The sequence below is a fragment of the Mytilus galloprovincialis genome, chromosome 9 (genome assembly GCF_965363235.1).
Source record: "Mytilus galloprovincialis chromosome 9, xbMytGall1.hap1.1, whole genome shotgun sequence".
Classification (NCBI taxonomy): domain Eukaryota; kingdom Metazoa; phylum Mollusca; class Bivalvia; order Mytilida; family Mytilidae; genus Mytilus; species Mytilus galloprovincialis.
This window is the reverse complement of record NC_134846.1, coordinates 61,820,591-61,842,378: the sequence shown is the minus strand read 5'-3', so window position 1 is coordinate 61,842,378 and position 21,788 is coordinate 61,820,591. Positions and strand designations below refer to the sequence as shown.

At 31.1% G+C, this 21,788-nt stretch overlaps 1 long non-coding RNA gene across 1 annotated transcript in view; it reads right to left on the bottom strand.

The window, feature by feature from the left end:
- Nucleotides 1–632: 632 nt before the first annotated feature.
- The window catches only part of LOC143045533 (uncharacterized), a 33,632-nt gene continuing 12,476 nt past the window's right edge, over nt 633–21,788 (bottom strand). The window contains exons 2-3 of the long non-coding RNA XR_012968969.1: nt 2,125–2,208; nt 633–1,302 (exon numbers count right to left, since the gene is read on the bottom strand). This is a non-coding gene — a long non-coding RNA (uncharacterized LOC143045533). The remainder of the gene's footprint in view (nt 1,303–2,124; nt 2,209–21,788) is intronic.

Here is a 21,788-nt window from a genome sequence, read left to right as displayed (position 1 = left end):
TATACATTTATCAAATGCTCATTACTTAAAAAAAGGTATTTTGGTCTCTTGTGGAGAGTTGTCTCATTGGCAATCATATCACATCTTCTTTTTTTAAATGTCTATGCACTGCCACACATTGTTACTGTTATGATAATTTCAGACAAACGTTTTTTTATTACCACGCAAGCATCAAATTAAAACACAGTCTCAACACAACGGCTACTAACCAAGAAACAGATACTAAAGCTATGTTCACCTATGAGGACAGAGCTGAATCATGGCCGTTGTCTTTAAGTATCATTGCTGTACAGATCATCATTTGACAAACTAGTATGTAATACGTCAAAGTTTTGAAAATCAACATTTCTTGTGTACGCCCATGTATGTTCTTTTCTTTATCAGCTGTATGTATCTATCGAGTATGGATGTCCCTGATTGTACTGTTTAGAATTCCATATTTTACTGTTCGGAATTATGGACTTTTTTATATTAGTACAAACTAGGCACGTCAATTTTTGTTATATTCTGTCAGTAATAAGGTAGAAAACCCAATGTAAACTACAACGTTATATGTTAGGTTGTACTATATCTGTTTTGATAGAAAGATACAAATTTGATGTACTTAAGTAATTTAGATATTAAAGATGACAAAATTGATGAACATGTTTTATTAAATACAGAATACCAACGGATCGAAATTGAAAGGAGGTAAATATACACTGAAGTAAATACCATAATAGACAGGGATCCAAGAAAACAATGGCGTTTCGACAGTCTATAGTTATGTCAGTAGCTAACTGTGTATGTTCTTTGCAAAATACTTCATAATTATAATTTATACATCGATTAAAACACAGCATTAACGAAAGAACAATTTTATGATAAAATGCAGCATCAAAATAGCAGAACATAATTTTTACCCGAAATAAAAAAGACTGTTTTGCAATCATTCACAGAAACAAGAGTAGAGACTCAATCAAAAAACCTACCGTAATTCAAAATAAACACAGATGGGATTAGAATGATCAGTTCCAATTGTAAAAAAAAATGAAACAATTAGAATTTAGTTCTAAAACAAACGATAGTATAAAAAGAATCGAGTTTCAAAATTTGTTTTCTAACAACTAATAAACAATACAGTAACATCCTAGATGAAAACAGCTAAGACGCCTTCAAAATCTTGCGTTTGGCGATCTCGTTTTCTACACGTTGATATTCACATTAGTGCATGGCATTGAAAATACTACTGGAAGAAAGTCAATAGTTCCTCAGTGTTTCACTTTTAATAATAATCGCTGGATAGGCTGTGGTAAAATTCGCCTGAAAATAACAATAATAAAAAAGGACAGTTTTATTTAATAGTATGTAAGCATTTTGTGAAATAATAAGGTTTGTAGCAATTGTATTTTACTCAATGGACAGAGATATTGATATGTCAATTATGTTTAAAAAAACACACACACAACATACACACATGTAGTAAAGTAATAAATACTTGTTATTTGAATATGTGTTTTGCTTAAAGCCCAAAATTGAACAAGGATAACCCAATCTGCTAAATTCGACCAGGAAGACGGAATGGAAATTCGGACTGCAACTTTTAAAATGTGCTATGACGGATAGCGCCAAAAGTTTGATCTTGCAACAGTTAATCTGCGGACTCCTTAAAGAATTGCTTAAATGGTTATTCAACTTGTAGAGAGGTTCGAACTTTCCCTACATTAATCATCGTCTATATATCCGGACGTGGTTGCATATTTGCCCGAATAAGCGCTTTACAGAAGCTCCATGTCGATATTGTCTGGTGGATGTCTTACAGCTATGTCGGAGAAACTTTAGTTTCTTTATCATGAATTTTTTGAAGTATTTAATACAAAATATGAAAATAGGACACAAGCATTTCATGTATAGGCGCAACTAAACAGAAAGTATCGTCTAGTTAAATCAGTGGAAGATATAGAGTACTCTGTAAATGATGGGCGAAACTTAAATTCTTTTTTAAACTTGTTGTTGCCTTGTTTTGTCGCAAAGGTAGTCAGCATAACTGAGTATAACTAAAACAAAATTAATAATCTCATTCAGTCATCGATTGGTCTCTTTTGATGCAAATTACCCCTGAAAAAATACCACAACAAAACGAACCTGTAAACCATATCTGATCTGCTGCATCACGGGATACCACTTAATGGGATGACATCAAGTACCATTGACATTCCCTAGAACATCCTACGAAAAAAAAGTAAAATTTATGAAATATTTTAAATGATAAAGCCCGCTCAATATGAAATGCTCAAAAGCAGATGTACATTCAATAGAAAATCAGATAATGAGGTTCTTAGAACCTAAATAAACACTGAATTTTCTATAATATGATTACACTGAGGGAACAAAACTCGTGTAAGGAATATTTTAGAATGTTTTAAAAATTGTCATCGAGATATCAATACTATTGAAATACATGAGACAAGCCAACTTTTGAAAATACACATGCGAGTTTTATTGCATGAACAGATTTTTTGGGTAACATTTTTGGCGGTATTTCTGTATACACTGTTTTTTTTTTATCTAGAAATAGTCTCATATCTCTTCTTTTTTTCTTTTGATGAAAAAAAGAAGATGTCGTCTTATATATTCAAATACATATTGCAAATCTTTTTCTATTAAAAAAACATCGTCATTATTTAAAAATACTACGGTTAACAAACAAATAAGCAAACAATCAAACAACATAAGAACGAATAACAAAACATAAAATCAAACAGTAATAAAATTATTGCTCTAATTTCAAAAGGTTGAAAAGCTAAGAAAATTTAAAATTTAATTTATCCTAGTATTTTAGACAAAAAATATGGCTTTGCTTTTGGCTAGATTTTAAAAAGAGTTTTTTTCAATATGAAAGGATACATTGTATGCTACTTTTTTAACTGGCAATAACACCTTTTCGATTGCTTGGGTCCGAAGCTCTTCACTGGATACAATGGGACTAAAACATTTGAAAACAATGGATTTCTAATAACTTATAAACTGAGCTCACCCCCACTAGAAAGTGGGGTTCGTGTTATGAGTTTGAAAGTCTCTCTAGTATCTTTTGCCCCTCTTTTATTAATAAGAATTGTGTGTAATTGACAATACTGTTCTAGTGACACAACAGTCATCAATTATATTTTTTAGTTTTACTAAAAAGCATACAAGGAGCACAGTTTTCAAAAATAATATATGCATGTATATATATTCAAGTAAGATATTACAGAGCTTTCAATATAAATTTAATTTGGTTTAAATTTGCGTGCCTATAAAAGAAGTCAGACACATTTATAAAAAAAAAAACACAACGTTTTTTGTTTTGATTCTGTAAACTCCACGGATATATTTCGTGTACACTTCTTGTGCAATTCACGATTTAATACGTAATATCAAAACTCAAAACGTATTCATATAAGATAAAGTTTATGTTTTAACTTGGTTCAGCAGAATATCTTCCTTATAAACCATAGAAGATTAATCCAACCCAGATTTCTTCCATGACAGTAATCGCCATAAATGTATACTATAATTTAACCATGCCTAAGTTTGTGCCAATACCTCTATCAGTCTTAATCCCTCTGGACGCAAACTTTCAAATATTCTGAAATTTATTTTAGCTAAGAACACTTAACAGAAACGCGCTGGTAACCTTTGATTTTTAAGTTACCTGAAAATTGAAATTGAACAGTTTGAAAGTGACATGTTGTATGTTTCTGCCTACCTACTGATAAACAAACAATTCTAGTTTGTTTTCCTCAACGGATGGGTCTTAAAAGAGGAAAAGTGGATAGTTGTCTCCATTTGAAAAATGCAAAATCATTTCGGCACAACAGAGGTATTTCATTTTTTTTTAAATTTCAAAGTACAAAGTAAGCAAAATATCCTTGAAAAAAAAAAAAAAAAATAAGTATTGTAATTCTAAAAATGTAACAGCTAAATAAAAAAGGACTTGACAGTTTTAAAATTACTTTAAGGAGACGGGTGTTCATATCTAGACAATATTTGTCTTAATTACGAATATTTTTTTTCTTTTTCATTTAATTCTGGGCAACATTTGGTTTCAAAGATAATTCCTCTATTTAGATATGTTTTTCCTACTTTGAACCATGATGATAACTGCAAAGTAAATATGTAAAGTAAAAGTCGTTTCATTCGGCTTTACCATTCTAGTTTTTCGACCCCCGTGAAAAAGTAAGCTTTTACTTAAATTGATTTTTGCATAATTTAATGTCTTATATTGAGCTTTGTCCCCTGTGTGCCTATCTAATAAAAAAATAAATAAAACCATTTCTTCTTCCTATATAATGCCTTTTAAAAAATATATAGAATGCAGATAGTCGTTTGAATATGCAATTCATAGAAACCCAATAAGTAAATCAAAACTGCATTGCAAATTCCTACATATTCATTGACATATCAAAAACATTTTCCCCCTTTGTGATGTAAATTGTCACATTTTTTTTGTATTTATTATGTATATATATATATATATATATATATATTACTGAAGTTTACGCATCCCTTATTGATTCATTAATTTTTTTAAAGGATTACACCCACTCTCAACAAAACAACAAAGCAAAACAAAAAAAAAAAAAAAAAAAAACAACAAAAAAAAAAAACATAAAAAAAATTCCAGTAAAAACATAAGAGAGGCAAACTGTCACAAATAATTTTAGATTTTTATAAATAAATATAAATGAATACAGCAACAATTGCAATTATATTTTCATATATTGACAAAAATGCTGTCATGAAAATATTGACTATTAATAATAATATTTTATGACATGTCTGAAAAGGTGAATAAAGAGAGAGTGCTGAAGAAAAAAAAAAAAACAAAACAAAACAAAACAAATGATTATAAATAGAAATACTTAAACTTTATTTTCCCTTGCAGATAGCTACGACATACATGTCTATATTTGTCATAAGTACTAATGCGTCACTACAAAACGATATTCGAGTGGTCTTTATTCCTTGTTTATATTTCTGCTTCAATTTGGGATTTGCAAAATCTTTGAATTATCCTATATTTGTATGACTTTTAGTCCCTGTAAAATGCAACATAATCTAGCAGATCACAGCCACAGAGACTTAAGGTTTCTGATACATCAAAGGGGACGATCTTATTAAACACCTAAGACTCACTTCTTGACATGGAACTTAATTCTGTTTACAGTTTGATCAAGCTTATTGTATAAAACAAAGATTTTATATTTAAGTCATCACAAATATTTAATAGGATGAAAAATGGAAATAATTTCCGACACATCATAAGCATTCTGATAAAACTACTCAACCTTTATAACATTCCATTCGTAAACAAAGGATATAAGGCATTAAATTCAAGTTTTATTCGAGTAATTTTTAAAATAAGAAATGACAACGTTTGAATTTGTTGTTACTTGTTGGTTACATGCAAAAATTTAATATTGTTATGTCCTAGAAATAAATTATATAAACAAATCGCTAGCAATTTCAAAAAAATTCATGCGGAATTAAAGATCACAAAATAAAGAAAAATACATACAGATCTCTTACGTTTGTTTGATAGAACTTCGTCAAGAATGTAATCAGAGTCAAAAATGAATAAGCCAAATATGATTAGAAGCCAAAAATTACTATACAACCCTAAAGGAACATAAAAAGAAAGTCAAAACCATCGGCCAAGACAAGTGTTGCCGGAGGATGTTGCTACTTTATAGCTTTTTCATTATCAACTACATGATTTATATAGAAATTCTGTATGATTATACATTCTTGTTTTTGATTACATTCTGTTCAGAGATTCATGCGTTCGTGTATATAAACATGGCATCTGACCCATATTAACAGTTTGATTATCAACAATTTCAACGTTTAAGAACTTAAAAAATCTTCAGTTTGTTAATTTAATCACCATAGTGTCATTCATTTAAAATAAACCATTATTTTGGAATTATACTCGCGTTTTACCATTGCACATGTCATTTATTGGCGCAAATTGAATTTCGATTTTTGTTTTAAATTGGCGCAATTGCAATTTGCCCAAATGACATACAGAAGCCGGATTATATCTCTTGTATTAAATGTTCATCCGAAACTACAAAATGAGTGTCACACATTTAAAAAAAATCTAATTAAATGAAATTTACCACTAAATATAACAGAGCTGATGCAATTAATGTAATCTGTGTTGACCTTCCTGCAAAATTCAAATACATACAACACTCAGAAGCAGCATAATTCCGCGAATTATATTGGTTTAATCTATTTTCAGCCTTCAGAATTTCTTGGTTAATTTGAATTGTTTTGTTCGTTTATGTGTTTGTTTTTGTTTTAAGTATATAATTACAAAGGACGCAAATTGAGTATTACTGAAGTTTATTTCAAAGCAGGTGGCTTATACCTTTGATCTTATTGCTATTTTGAAACGAATGTTGTTGTTTGCAAAAAAATTACACCTAAAAGTTCAATTACTACCAACGAGCAATTGATAAACAGAGATACCGAAAAAAAGTGTTTTGCACAATTTAAACGTTAAATGCAAATTTGTAAACGAAACTATACTTGTTTGCTTTAGTACAGAACTATATTAATTTTAAAACTTCATAAGGATAACCACCCACTGGTTTTAAATTTAGTTCTGATGTTCAAAAGACGGGGTTATGCCTCTTTGTATATATTTCCAATATCGGCCTACCGCAGATTAAATTCCTGCCTACAGCTGAAATGTAACAAGAAACATGTTTAATTACTAGTAGTAGTTTATATTGTAAAAATATTCCTTTTTAAGTTTAATGATACAAGATTAATAATACTTCATAAATTAACCCTTGTATCTCCTTGACAATTTGTACTAGCCCATTTTAATTTTTGAATATTTTGTATTATCTGGGGCTTACTTTTCATGCAGCATATCTCAATGTACTTTGTTTTGTGAAAATATTTAATAGAAAGTCTATTGCAATATGATTTTGTTCAATGGTATTACATGAACTTGAAAAATAGCTATCCGTTTGAGAGGCAGTCATTTTGGTTCAATAAGTGCAACTATTTAAAACTGCTTAGGAAAATGACAGTCTTTTCCACATTTGCCTTGATCGTGAAGACGAGATCTGCTTTAGAATTCTTTTATACTAGTAATATATTTTCGCACTTATCTGCACAACGGAGCCCTTTGCAGTACCTGTAGTAAAAGCTGTTTCCACCATCGCCAGTGACAGAACAGGTAAAAATTGTAAAAGACTGTTCCTGTCATTCACAGTTGTTGACAGTTATACCCAGACAAATGTACAGTATCAGTTACTGAAGCAAAGATATCTTACCGTCATTTTATTTGATAAAACTTTGAAAAGTTATATTGCTTCATACGTTTTTCAAATTAATTCTGATGTTTTATAAACCACAAGGATATCGACCAAATATATATCTAAGTCATAAAGTAAATGGTAGATATTGTCTTTGTTTCTCTTCTTATTGTTATTTAAGAAATATTCCAACGAGATAACATTTTTCTCTTGCATTCGATTACTTGGTCATTCGGGGCTCTGCTGGATTAAAAAAAAGGCAACAGAAATATACCGGTATTCAAAAGTGATAAACTAAAACTGAGGGAAAAACATCAACTATAAGAGGAAAAACAAAGGAAGAACGTGAACACTGACGCGCAACAAAACAAACGACAACATACATAGAAACAAACTATTTGAAAACTGCCATATTCCTGACTTGGTACAGGACATTTTAAGAAAAAAATGGTGGGTTGAACCTAGTTTTATGGATAACTAAACCGACCGCTTATGTGGCAATATTAAAAAATAATCGCGAAAATGATAACACTGCGTGCCAGAAATACTGCACAAACACACGCAAGAACACTCATCACAGAGAAACTCACAAACTAATAATATATTAGTCGACTAAAACGGATAATTGTTGATTTTTTTTCTTCAATATGCTACTTTATTGCTCATTTATAATTTACACTTTGTTTTCTAATGCACATGTATTACCTCACAGTGTAACACACACTATTGGGGTGCAGTGGCGAATGATATAAATTGTGGTGAGAAATTTGAGGAGGCTCTTTTAATGATACTTCGTATTTCTGTCGTATATTTTAGGGAATGATTAGTTCATAAAAAAGTAAATGTTTTCGGATTCAGGCTTCTAAACAAAATATAGGAATCCAGGAATTCCCATAAAAAATGTAACTAAAGAATACGTAATCGCTTGTACTATGTTATACCTTTTATAAATAAATTTGAAAAGACTACAAAAAAACTCTGCATTGACGCTCGAATCAAAATTTTAAAAAGCTTAATAAAGTACGAGGCCGAAGAGCATTGAGGACAGAAAATTCCTAAAGGTTTTGCCAAATACTACTGACGTAATCTGTTCCTTGGTAATATATATAATAGATATTTGAATAATGTAACACTCATTATATAAATCTAAATGTTTTCAATTAAACAATTTATATTTTTGAAATAATGGTATATGGTAGAACAACACTATATGTAAGAACTGCAATCATTTTGTTGTTAATCTTTTTAGAAGATTTACCATATACAAATAAGGTGTGTTCTGACGTTAAATTGAGAATGGAAATAGATAATATTTCATAAAGACAACAACCCGACTAAAGAGCAGAAAACAGTCACCGATGGGTCTTCAACGCATCAAAATTTCCCGCACTATCCACCAGAGACGTCGATGCAAGCAACAACATACATTCTTGCGTTAATATGTATTGGATATAAAGACATAAGCAAACATCAATGAAACAAATATAAAAAAAAAAACAACAGGTGTGAAAATATTTTTAAAATAAAACGTTATAAATGTAATTCGTCCTAAACTCTTTTCCTGGATTAACTTTCAGCGGGAACGTTTGAATATGTTCCTTACGTCGTAACTACAATCCCCTTCCCTTTCATGAATGTGACCTACCGAATTAGACTATTTACCGGATTTGTTATCACATAAGCAACACGATGGGTGCAACATGTGGAGCAGGATCTGCTTACCCTTCCGGAGCACCCGAGATCACTTCATGTTTTTGGTGGGGTTCGTGTTGTTTATTCTTCAGTTTTCTATGTGTAATGTGTACTATCGTTTGCCTGTTTGTCTTTTTTTTATTTTTAGCCATGGCGTTGTCAGTTTATTTTCGATTTATGAGTTTGACTGTCCCTTTGGTATCTTTCGTCCCTCTTTTTGAAGCCCAAAATTTGAAAGCTAAGGATGTTTAAGAACCAAACCACTCGACCAGCTTCAAAAGTGTACAGGTTCAATAAAACAATAAGATGCTAAGACTGAAAATACTTAATTTTGAAACAATACGTAAATCGATAAATAGACTGAAAACAAGGAATTATGTTAAAGAGGACATTCATTAGGATAGTGTGTAATAGGTCGAAAATAAAAGTCAAAAATTCATTTGTTTTAAGTTTTCTGAAACTTAAAATTTACTCTTCTTTTCGTTATCTTAATTCATGTTTCCATAGTATAGTTAAGGTTCTTACAAGTCCAGATTAAAGTAAGGAGATGTGTTGTACTGGCAAAAACTAGCCACCATAGTTCAAATGGCGTGCATGTAATCAACTATAGGTCACAGGTACGGTTGCTTTTATCTATATCTGTTATATTTATTGCATTTTTATTCGCATGTTTTACTTCCCACTACAAAACAGTATAACGCATTTTGAAGTGTTGATACTTAGAATTTATCTTTTCTGCACTTATAAAAAAGTAGAATGCCTCAAATCTTAATTTGCAATTTGTCGACAAGTTATGAACATGAATTTCGAAACTTCATATAAATCTTCAGCGAAAGTTTACAGTATATATTTTTATTTTGCAATTTCGTCTATCATTTTAAAAAACACATACAAGGGTGAATAATTTAAAATCTCATCAATTTATGGAAGATTAATTCACATTTAAGATTGTTCAATTTCGTTAAAAAATCAAATTTGATGAAATGATTTTTGAAGCTGTAAAGCAAATGAATAAAGTGTAAAATAGTTCTTTCTATTTTTGGAACTACATTGTTTCCCTTCTTTCAATCTATCATTGGTTACTGGGGTGACATAAAAGTCGTGTATATGTGTAGGTACGTCCGTCAAAGAATCGTTTTACAAATGACGAGAGAAAACAAAATAAATGCTTCTTTAGTTTGTTTCATACCTTCGTTGTTAACAAATGTACTTTCATGTTGGCGGCAATGGTTTTCAATAACCCCATTACCGGGGAAGAAAGCATCGTTTATTCAGTGAAATGTTACACTCTTAGACTCACATTAAAAGATAGGAGTAAATCCCATTGTATTCAAGATGGAAGTCATTTTGTAAACACGGCTTAGTTCAAGAGTCGTGAAGTGACCATTTCAATACTTGGAGTTGAATATCTTTACTTTTGCACAAATGGAACCTGATAAGGAAAACCGATAAGATTTTCTGGTGTAGATATTCAGTAAACTCATACCACGAATTATTCTTCACATAAATAAACTAAATCAATTATCTAGATTTTTAAAGTAAACACATTCATCTTGATTAGGTGCTACTTATAATGTAAGTATTTATCTAGAACTTAAAAATGTGTTTAAAGCATTAGTTGCTATATATGATACAACATGGTTGGAAATTGTTTATCATTATATGCATCCCACTTTACAATTGTAATTGTTTCTTTATGCAGATATAACTATTTCTGGTTATAGTTACATGAAGAAAAAAACCCACATAATTTTCTAACTTTGAAATTCGTCTTTCACAGATGAAATAGCAATATAGCTAAACGACGCATTTGAAAAAAATATCTTCAGCTTATATATGTTATTATGTGTCCCATATAAAACTTGAATACAGCTTTGTAAAAAGAAATATTTAATTGGTATTGTTGAGCTAACATCTTTACAGAACAAAAATATAGTCTGCATGTTGAATAATGACGAATGAAAATATGTTTCTCACATAGATGTTCCTCTTTCTTTATTCAGAGAATTTGTATCAGTTGAAATATAATATCAACATAAACGGTACTAATTTTATTGCACCAGATTCGCATTTCGACAATTATTGTCTATTCAGTAATGTTCGCGGCCAATATATTCGGAAATACCACATCTTCTTATATCTACTAACTAAAATATTGCCAAATCCGAACATGGAATCAGAGGGGAAACCTGTTAATAGCATGTTTTGAAGACACAACCATTATTCATACTTCAAATATGTCCCCGTTAACAAATCAGAATGGATAATAATTATCAAAAATTGATATCTGGTGTCACTAGAAATGGTACTCAAATGTTAAGAACACGTACTTGGCAAGAATAAAATACCAGTTCCAGAACATCTGAAGGATAATGCACGATTTCAAACATAGACAACTCTCGTGCAAGGTGTTCTTAGTTTGTAGTGCCAATACTAAACTCATACCTAAACATTTGCTACAAACCAAAATTTATTGTTACCAAACATCGGAACTCTAACACAGGCTGATAAAACAAGGCAGCTTTCATGCACATTGGAATCTAACACCGGAAAAAGTACAATCAAATTACAAAGCATCTGGACATATAAAAGAGGAAAAACTTACAAGGCAGTTACCTAACATCAGTAAATCGAACTTAGCTCATATTATGGGGTATGATAACAAACGCATAAAGACATATCAAAATATGAATTATCTTTAAAATAAACGCTGTATTTTAAGTCGTAAGCAAAACAAAACTTTGCTTTTATAAGCATATATGTGCAATCAACTTTCATTGGCTAAAATATATAAAAAAAAAAAGTAGATGTGGTATAACTGCCAATGAGACAACTTTCCATAAGAGACCAAATGACACAGAAATTAACAACTATAGGTAACCGTACGGCCTTCAACCATGAGCAAAGCCCACACCGCATAGTCAGCTATAAAAGGCCCCGAAATGACAAATGTAAAACAATTCAAACGAGAAGACTAACTATTTATGTACAAAAAATGAATGATAAACAAATATGTAACACATCAACAAACAGACTCCTAACTTGGGACAGGCACATGTATACAAAATATGGCGAAATTAAAAATGTTAGCGGGAAACCCCCTAACCTGGGACAGTGGTGTAACAGTACAACATAAGAACGAACAATAAAAATCAGTTGAAAAAGTTTTAACTCGTCATATGGATACAAATAGAAATACGACACAGAGTGGACGTGGCCAGGTACTTGTATATCCCTACAACAAAAAGACACTAAGTACATATCTGAGAGTAAGTCTGCTTTAATTTTAATTCGGAGGAAATTAAAATATTCCTTTTCAACATTCGCTTATACACATATATGCATATAACGAAGGATTCCTACCTCTGTTTAGCACAAATTCAATCCAGACGAAAGTTCGACATTATCTAAATATAGTTTCTGTAACTTTACATTTATACAATCGTTTTTCATTTATCTGTTCAGATTCAATGTATGCACATTACTGGTAGAATGTTTTGATATATTTCACTCTTTGCGCAAAAATGTAGTGTTTAGAATAGTTTCAGAGCCTGTTGTGTGTGGTAGAAAATTAGCAACATTGCCAAATATTATTTTTACAAATATCATAATTATAACAATATGTTGGCAACTTATGGGACCTTTTGTACTATGTTTTGTATATAGATAGATTTATTTTAACAAATTATATCCATCCATTTTTTTTATTACTTTTTATCAAACAGCTAAAAAGCTACAGAACTACTCATTAGTTCTAATTTATTTCAAACTGGCTTGAATGCAAAGAATGCAATACCAATACAAAATTAGTTTCTGTCTCATATTACACTATGTTTTGAAATATTAATAATAATTGGATGCATAAACATGTTAATATACTGCAAAGAATAAACTGCATGTGTGCGTTAGCATCACGAAAACGAGACTCGATTAAAATGCGATACAGTCGATGGAGCTGCTAAAACAGGTTTATTTGCATGAAACTTTCAATGTTTTTTTTTTTTCATTTTTCTTTAATATCTGATGAGAAGTTGAAGCTACCAAACAGAATGATGACTTCCTGGAACCTTTATTTTGCTACATTTGAACTGCTTACGTTGTAGTACAACAATTAATTTTGCTTTGTGGTGTCAGCAATTTCTCTTGTGACGTAAAATGCTTACATATGTCCTGTAATTGTTTAATAAACTCAATTGTATTCGTACGACCAGAACTGAAGGAGCATCCGTTCGCAAGTGATGACTGCTAAGTTTATTTCATTCTAATTAGAGACATTAAATCAAAGGGACGTGATGGGGAAAACACTCGTGTAAAAAGAAGACCAAGGACCAAAAGGACGACGAGGTAGACAACAATAGGGTTTCGCTTTAAAAATGAACAAACACTCTCACGTATAGTACTTAGCTATAAAAGACACGGCATGTGAAACAATTCATAAAAGAAAAACAATGGTCTGATTCATGAAGTTTCGGAGGTCATTTTTGTAACGCTAAATTTCAACAACCTAACATATTTCCATTTTTTGTTTGTATTCGGAATTAGTAACGCTTTTTACCCGGTCATACACCATTTTATAAGCATACACATTACATGGACCTAGTGTACTTGTGCTAATACTGAATATATTTTGAACGCATCAAATATTTGTAATAGGTATGCCACTTCAAATGATTTTAAGAAACTTAAGATTTTAAGAAGTTTTGTACATGAATTTGTTATTGAAACTAAACCGTCACTTACAGATACTGCTTCGTTTGAGAAACTTCCAAAATAAATTTAAAAATTGATCAAAATGACATGAAGAAACTTATACTTTATTAGAGAGTAGAAGCGTAATATTATTCGATGATCTACATACAACTGATAAGGAAAATAACAAAATCAATAACTTAAAATCGTTATTAGATAATCCAAATAGCTTTATTGATTTACCGCTTGTCTTTCAATGAAATAATATTAATAGATATATTTATCCAATTTTCTTGAATTTTTTGAATTGTAGAAAAATAAAAAGAGTTAATCCCTATGGATTAACACGTTGTATTGAAATATTCCAGGTGCTCAAAAGATAAGCGTCAACTTGCTTGTTAAGGATATTATTTCTGTTTGTAGTGAAATAGTTTACTGATTTCTTTTTCAAATATAAATCAATTCATGTGTACAAACCGCCCATGGACATTTAGATATGTATAAGAGAAAACAGAGAACAAGAAACTATCAACAATGTATTGAATTAAAACTTAGCAAACAAAAAAGTTTCTTGCTAAATGAAACACACCTTGAAGCATGTTATGTTTATTAAAATTTACACAGTCTCTCTTTGGTACTGACATGATTTATAACACGCGTTTTTTTTAATTGCCCCGTTTAAAAACTTAGAAATTATAAGGAAACTAAGGTCTGAACTACCCCAGACAAATGTGATCTAAGATGGATTTGGCTATTGTTTTGTCTTTTTTGGTCATATAGCTCTTCAATTTTCCTGTTCTTATACCTTCTTGGCTTTCAAATATTCGGCACTGAGTGTTCCCTATAAAGGTAAATTCAGACAAGTGATTCGGACGCATGGAAATTAAGAAGTGTTATTGTTTTCAATTTTTCACCACTTTTTTGTGCAATAAATGATGCTCGATATTATTTATGCACTTTATAACACGATAATTGTACGTTACAAGAACGTTCAAATCAACATGACTTGGTGACAAAACCCATTCGTGATGTTTCACTCCTGCAGAACAAACATTGAAAAAGCATACATCTGAAGAAGCTGTACATCGTTGTTAATATATACTAAATATTTCATCGTCAATGCTAGATAGTTTATCGTAAATTCTAAATATATCTGTGTCCATTCAAACCAATCCCGAAGGTATTTTTTGTAACAATTCGGCGGTCTGAAAAGTTACTAAAAAGTAAAATAACAAAAATACCGAACTCCAAGGAAAATGAAAACTGAAAGTTCCTTAAAAATGACAAAATACAATGCTCAAACGAATGGAAAACAACTGACTTGGTATAAACGTTTTTCTATGTAGAAAATGGTGGAAAAACCTGAGTGTATAGCTAGCTGAACCTAGAGAAAGGATAGAAACAGAGGCAAGCAGTTTAAAATTTCCTTGAAAATATTGATAAGCTGTGTAGAATAGCAACATGGGGAACTTAAGAAGCACACGCAGTCACTGGTGTCCATTTAATTGGTAAAATTTAAACAACTCAGTTTCCATACATTGCATCTTATATAAAAATGTACATTGGTCTTGGCATTGCAAATTATAAATACTGTGTTGAATTTACGAATATAAGCATACATTCATAATCAGGAATATAATTGTTGTTTTCGTTCGTTCCGTTTGTTGTTTAAGAAATAATTGATGCAAGCTATACTTTATTGTTGTTTTAACATGGGTAAGCATTGTATTCGTGATTATTTTTGCCTGAGCGATAGTGAGGGCTAAAATAACACGAATATAATGCATATCCATGTTAAAACTACAATAAAGTAAAGTTTGCATCAATTATTTCGATTCTGATTATGACAATTAAGGTTATTTTCATGTTCGATGTGTATAAAGCGTAGAGCGTTTGTGTAGGCTATTCCATGAACCTCCCTTTTTGTTTGTAAAATATGCAAACGACTGGCAATGTGATTTTTCAGAGGGAGGAGTTTTAAACAGCCAACATGAACGGTTTTCGTATCTAGGTCAAATATGTCAATTTCCAATTGCAACACATTACAGTCATAAAAAAATGAAAAAGTAGCAACATGTGCATCATTTAAGAGTTTGGAAGTGTTTTACGTAAATGAAATATATTATTATATTGATTAAATTTATTGTTCTGCAGTAGTCAATATACGCATACCGACCGTGCGAGGGATGTATATCCAGTCAAGGTCGTTAAACACTTCCAGTTGTTGTAATACACGCATGTGCAAACAAATTTTATTGGGTTTAGAACATGGGTTTATTCACAAAGCTACAGAAGCACGTCATATTAGAATAAAGTCCAAGTTTGAAGTTTTAAGAATTTATGGACTTCCTCGTTTTTTTATATTACCGTGAAATTCGGACTTTGTTCAACGTTATTGCTATAATATAACTTTTGAAAAATGAAGAAATGTTCAAGTTGCTCAGGAAATTTCAAATACAAAATGCAACCTGTCATACGTTACATTAAGAACAAAGTCTGACACATTTATAACTTATACGTTACCTATTTGGTTCTACCAATATTCTCGTTGAGATTTTTATCATAATTTCCCTTCAACATCTGAACATCAAAGAGGACCACACAAATCAACCACTAAACATGACATTGCTAAAATCTGACAACGTATGACAGAAAAAACAAAATGACCCGTGCGAATTACATTCATTTATTGTTTAGTTTAAATGTTTTCTTCCCCCTGCAAAGTGTGCCAGAGACTCTAGCTAAACATGATCAAAGCAATCACAGAGTACAAGCTATCATAACTTGTAAAAGGATTAAAACAAAGAAAACGGGATCAGAAGAGGGCACTAATATACTTAAATCTAATCCATATATGTCAATGAATTACACTGTTAAAACTAATCTCAACAAATAAATGCTTGAAGTTTTAGAAAGAAAATTTATAGATACATCATATGCTTGCTCTTCAGCGACACCAATCTTGTCATAACGAATATGTACAAACAGCATTAATTGAGCATTAAGTTATAGCTGTGATACACAAACTGAACAGTTTTCATTGTTAAATTTTATTATACATAAAATGTTGATCTGACAACGTACTATCAAGGTGTCTTCAAAACTATTTCAAAGTTGTCATCTCACATAAAGATTTTCTTTAGATCAGGCTGTACTCGTGGAGCAGGAACTCCTTACCCTTTCGGAGCAATCTTTTGTTTTTATGTTGTGTTTTGGATTGCCCCACTCTCACTATTTTTTTCAAAATTCAAGTGTAGATTTTAGATAAATCGTTACGGAGAACAGAAAATTAAACACAAATTAAAACAACAGAAATTTCTGTAGCATTTTCACCCGTCATTAAAAAAAAACTGCCAGCAATAAAAACTTCTGCATAACAACAAAAAAACAATTTTGTATGATGGTCAACTTATATTGCAAGAGAACTTTATCAAACATAGATCAGCATGTGGAGTATTCTGCAATGCAGTAATATTAAAATCATAGTAACCTAATATTTATTTTCGCTAGTTCGTAATCAACTGCTAGGCAATATCAAAGAGGATTAACCATGTATAGGAATATAATAAAATATGCATGCCGTGTGTTAAATTATTTGAATTATTCAAAAGGAGGGATAAAGGAAAAACATAACTATTATTATCATTTTTCCTAAAAAAAAGGAGACCATTGTCGACTGAATTTATATTTTGGTTCTTTTTTTTCGAATTTTTAGGGATTTTAAACTTATTTACTTGTGTGCATCCTACATCTATGAGCAAAACTGCTTAAACTTTTTAATTCAGATTTAACTTAAATGTTGCTCAAATTGCAGAAAAGAAATGTTGTCACTAGATGTCTAGAATTTCCATGTCTACCTAAATGTATGTCCGCTACTGCTAACTCGCTGGTACTGTATATAAATCAATGGATAATGGCGAGCCTACATGCCACAGAAGATTTTCGATTCCGCTTTGCCAATAATTATATAATTAGCGTAGTGCTTTGCCATTTTTCAAATAAATAGTTTTTGTGCTGTTTGATCGCAGCAACTTATTCAGAGAGAACATTTCTTTTTCCCGCCATTTTTATGGGAACACGAGTCGCATTCCAAATGGATTAGTACAAAAGCTAATCAGCAAGCCAGATGTGAATTGTACCAGAAAAACCTATCTTAGATATGTAATTATATTATTTGTGTACATTTAGATTTACAAACACTAGAAATTGGTCCTAACATATTCGTCACCGACGCAAATGTGATATAATTCGTAAAATATTTGATAACGAAAGCGTGATACAGTGATCCTTAACAACAGATGTCTGACGAACGATAACAGTCCTAATGAAAAATCGCCAAATCACACAAGGGGCCATTTCTCGCGATATATGTTATTGAATGTAAATGGAAAATAATTTGACGAATTGATTTAAACTTGGAGATAAATGATTTGTTAATCAAACTTTTGTAGCTCGTTCGTTTTGATTTGTGAATGGAAGGTCAGTATAAAGAAGATTGCAAGATCATTTTTTCATTTCACCGGTGCGTTTTTATCAGGCGTTAAATTACAATTTGACAGACTGTCGTTTCCAAATTTACAAAGCTTTTAAAAGAGCACGATTTACTGCTTGTACGAAACTAACAATACGAATTGTAAGACATTTTGAATTGATATCCGTTATCGACTGCTACATTTTTTTACTATGAGTCAGAAATCTCATTTATAATGCCAAAAGTGAATAACCAGAGAAAAGATTAAAAACGGAATGAAAACAAACTCATTTACAGTATAATCATTCTAAATATTTTACAACAGAAAATATAAATTATACTCTCAAGCAGTTGTATATGTAACTAAATGAAAGTCATTTAAGATGTTAAATTGACAAATTAACTTATATTAAAACTGAGTTTGAAATCAACGGAAAGATTTTAAAATTCAAATCATCAAAACAAAGAAAAAAAAATAAAAGTGCAAAAAAAAAAAAAAAATAATAAAAAAAATAAATTCTTAACACATCTCTGAATAAAATGTCTTTTGATTCAGTTGTACTCTGAATAAAGTGTTTTTTAATTCAGTTGTACTAATAAATATTTTCAAACCCCAAAATAGTCATTCCTTGTGAAGTATTTTGGATTCTGAAACCTAGTGTTTTGGATTAGTGATATGCAGTACAATTCGACATTTGTTCGATGTAGTTTCTACACATAAAACCCTTACAATATAGAAATAAGATTGTATGATTGCTAATGAGACAACTCTTCACCAGAGATCTAAATGACACAGAAAATGTCACCGTAAAGGTCGCTGTACGACTTTCAACAATGATCAAAACCCATACATAGTAATTTATTAAAGGCCCAAACTTGACAAACGTAAAACAATTCAAAAACTAACGACCTGCTTTAATTACAAAACAATAAAAACGAAAACAAAATTTTAGTATACAGCAATAAACTACAACCTCTGCATGTCGGCCTCCTTACTTGGGACAGCACATATATAATGTGGCAGTTTTACCCGCGAATCCGCCCCTAACATGGAATAGTTGTGTTACGACACAATACAAGAACAAACTATGTTAAACAATAAACGAAAAATAGATGTGAGAAACAACAAAAAAGACAACAATTCAATACCAGGCTCCTAACTTGGGATCGGCACATATAGAATGTAATAGGGTTATACATATTTGCTGGCGGTAAACCATTCCATAATCTTGTTCAGTGGTGTAACAGTACAACACAAGAACAAACTTTTTATAAAAATGAGTTGAAAAGGGCTTAACTCATCAGACTGAGTCAAAGCACATAAAAAACTAACAAAAACAAAGTACAATTCCGAGAGTACTACAATTTCTTAAAGCTAGTTCACAGCCAATAACAAATAATAAAAAAACATGCGTCTAAGACTAAAATATCAATTAGTTCTCATCCCACATTCAATGGATGTATTGTATATATGTTATTGACAGTCAGGGAAAACATTTTCTTATGCAATGCCAGAACATGGGTTTCGACAGATTGTAGAACCTTTTTTTGTTTTAATTACTAATAACAAAAGAACTAATTAAGGTGTTGAATTGGTAAATTTTTAGAATAAGTTTATTTTAACAATCGATAAGTTTAACCGGATCGTATCTAAATTTACTGGATCGGTAAACAACATCATCATAAAAGTAAGAATGTGCTAATCTGTTTGTAATAAGCCTTCGACAGGTACAGCCAAACTTCTAAACCAAATTTTTATCTATGAAAGAATTTAGTATATGAAATTTAAGTAAATTTGTAGTTACGTAATCGTTGACTCAATCATTTACTAGAAATACAAAGTTTTCTTCCATTGAAATCCAAAACGTCACTATAAACACGGACATGCCGAACTAGTTGCTATCTTTGAAGATAACTCGCAACAACCCTTTGCGAGGTATGCTGTTAGCCTGATGCGATGCAACATACAACCTCAGGAATTGATGAGTTGTCCTAAATGCATGAATTTACATCCTATATCCATTCATATTTGCATCATAAGCATTTTTATACAATGTTTAAAGTTTCTCATTTCTTTTTAAACATTTAAAAGATGGCCAACCAGAATCAGATAACCATTTTGTATTCTTACTCCTCTTTGAATTGAAAACTAAAGCTAGAACATTTGCCACCTTATGTATTATTTGGTCCAGTTTTTTTCGAAATAATAGTGTATAGTCCAAGTACGTGAAATATTGCAAAAAAATGACATAACTCAAATGACTCACATGGGCTACTGGAGCAAATAAATATATAATTCTCTGACACCATAAGAAAGGTGTCTAAATGTATTACTAGTATATATTACTAGTAGTTATATTAACTACACACATAAAAGATAAATGATAAAAGTATGAATGTAGTACTGATTTTTTAAACCAAAAAGAAGTACAATATAGAATAGAGAATGTTATCGGTGAATGTGTTCAAGAGACAACAACCCGATCATTGAACAGCAAACGGCACATGGACAAAATCAAGCACCCAGAGGCGAGCTTCAGTTGGCCCCTTAACTCCGAAACAGAGAAATGAACCAAAACTTATATTACGTGCAAGACTAACAAAGGCTAGATGTGGTATGATTGCCAACAAGACAAATCTCAACAAGAGACCAAATGACAAAGAAATTAACAACTACAGGTCACCGTACGGCCTTCAAAAATTAGCAAAACCCCTACCACACAGTCAGCTATAAAATGCCCAGAACTGAAAAATGTAAAACAATTCAAACGAGAAAACAAACGGTCTGATTTGTGTACAAGATAGTGAACAAAAAACAAAAATGATATACAGCTACATACGACAACCACTTACATTGCAGGCTCCTGACTTAGTACATTTGCATACATAATGTGATTGTGTTAAACTAGTAAACGCCAATCATCTGATGAGCTGGGAAAGTGATGCAACAATACAACATAAGAACATACTATTAAAATCAGTCAGATGGGTTTACTTATCGGGTCGATACAAACGGACGTGGAAGGGTACTTTTACATCCCCACAACAAGAGAGACCCTTAGTAAAAATCTGAGGGTACTAGCAATTACTGACAGTTAGTTCGAAGCCAATAACATCAAATAAAAAAAAATCATGAATATGAGACTAATTAGACTAATGCCTCGTTCACATCTACATTTAATTCGAATTGAATTCAAATCGAATGCAAATCAAATTTGCCTTCTTTTTTTTTTTTTTTTATAAGAATCGAATTTGAATTGGCTAATTCGCATTGTCCAATGCGCGTTTTCGATCATACGAATAAGTCAATTCGCCTTATTTCGAATTAAACTGTGATGTGGACACTTTCTAAATAGTAATTCGAATTAAATCATAATCAATTAATTAATATTTCGAATTAAAAGTCAACATCGTTAGGACAGTAAAGCTAATTTGACTAGCATTGCGATTCGTATTAAAAAAAAACCATTTACGTTCGACCGTAAAATGATTCGAATGCGAATTAAACTAATTCGAGTTAGTTAATGCGAATCGAATTCGAATTAATTGTGAACGCAGCATAACATTTCAATTAATCAGTACACATCCCACATTCAATGGATTTATGTGCAATGAAAAGACTTTTGTTCAAAGGCGCG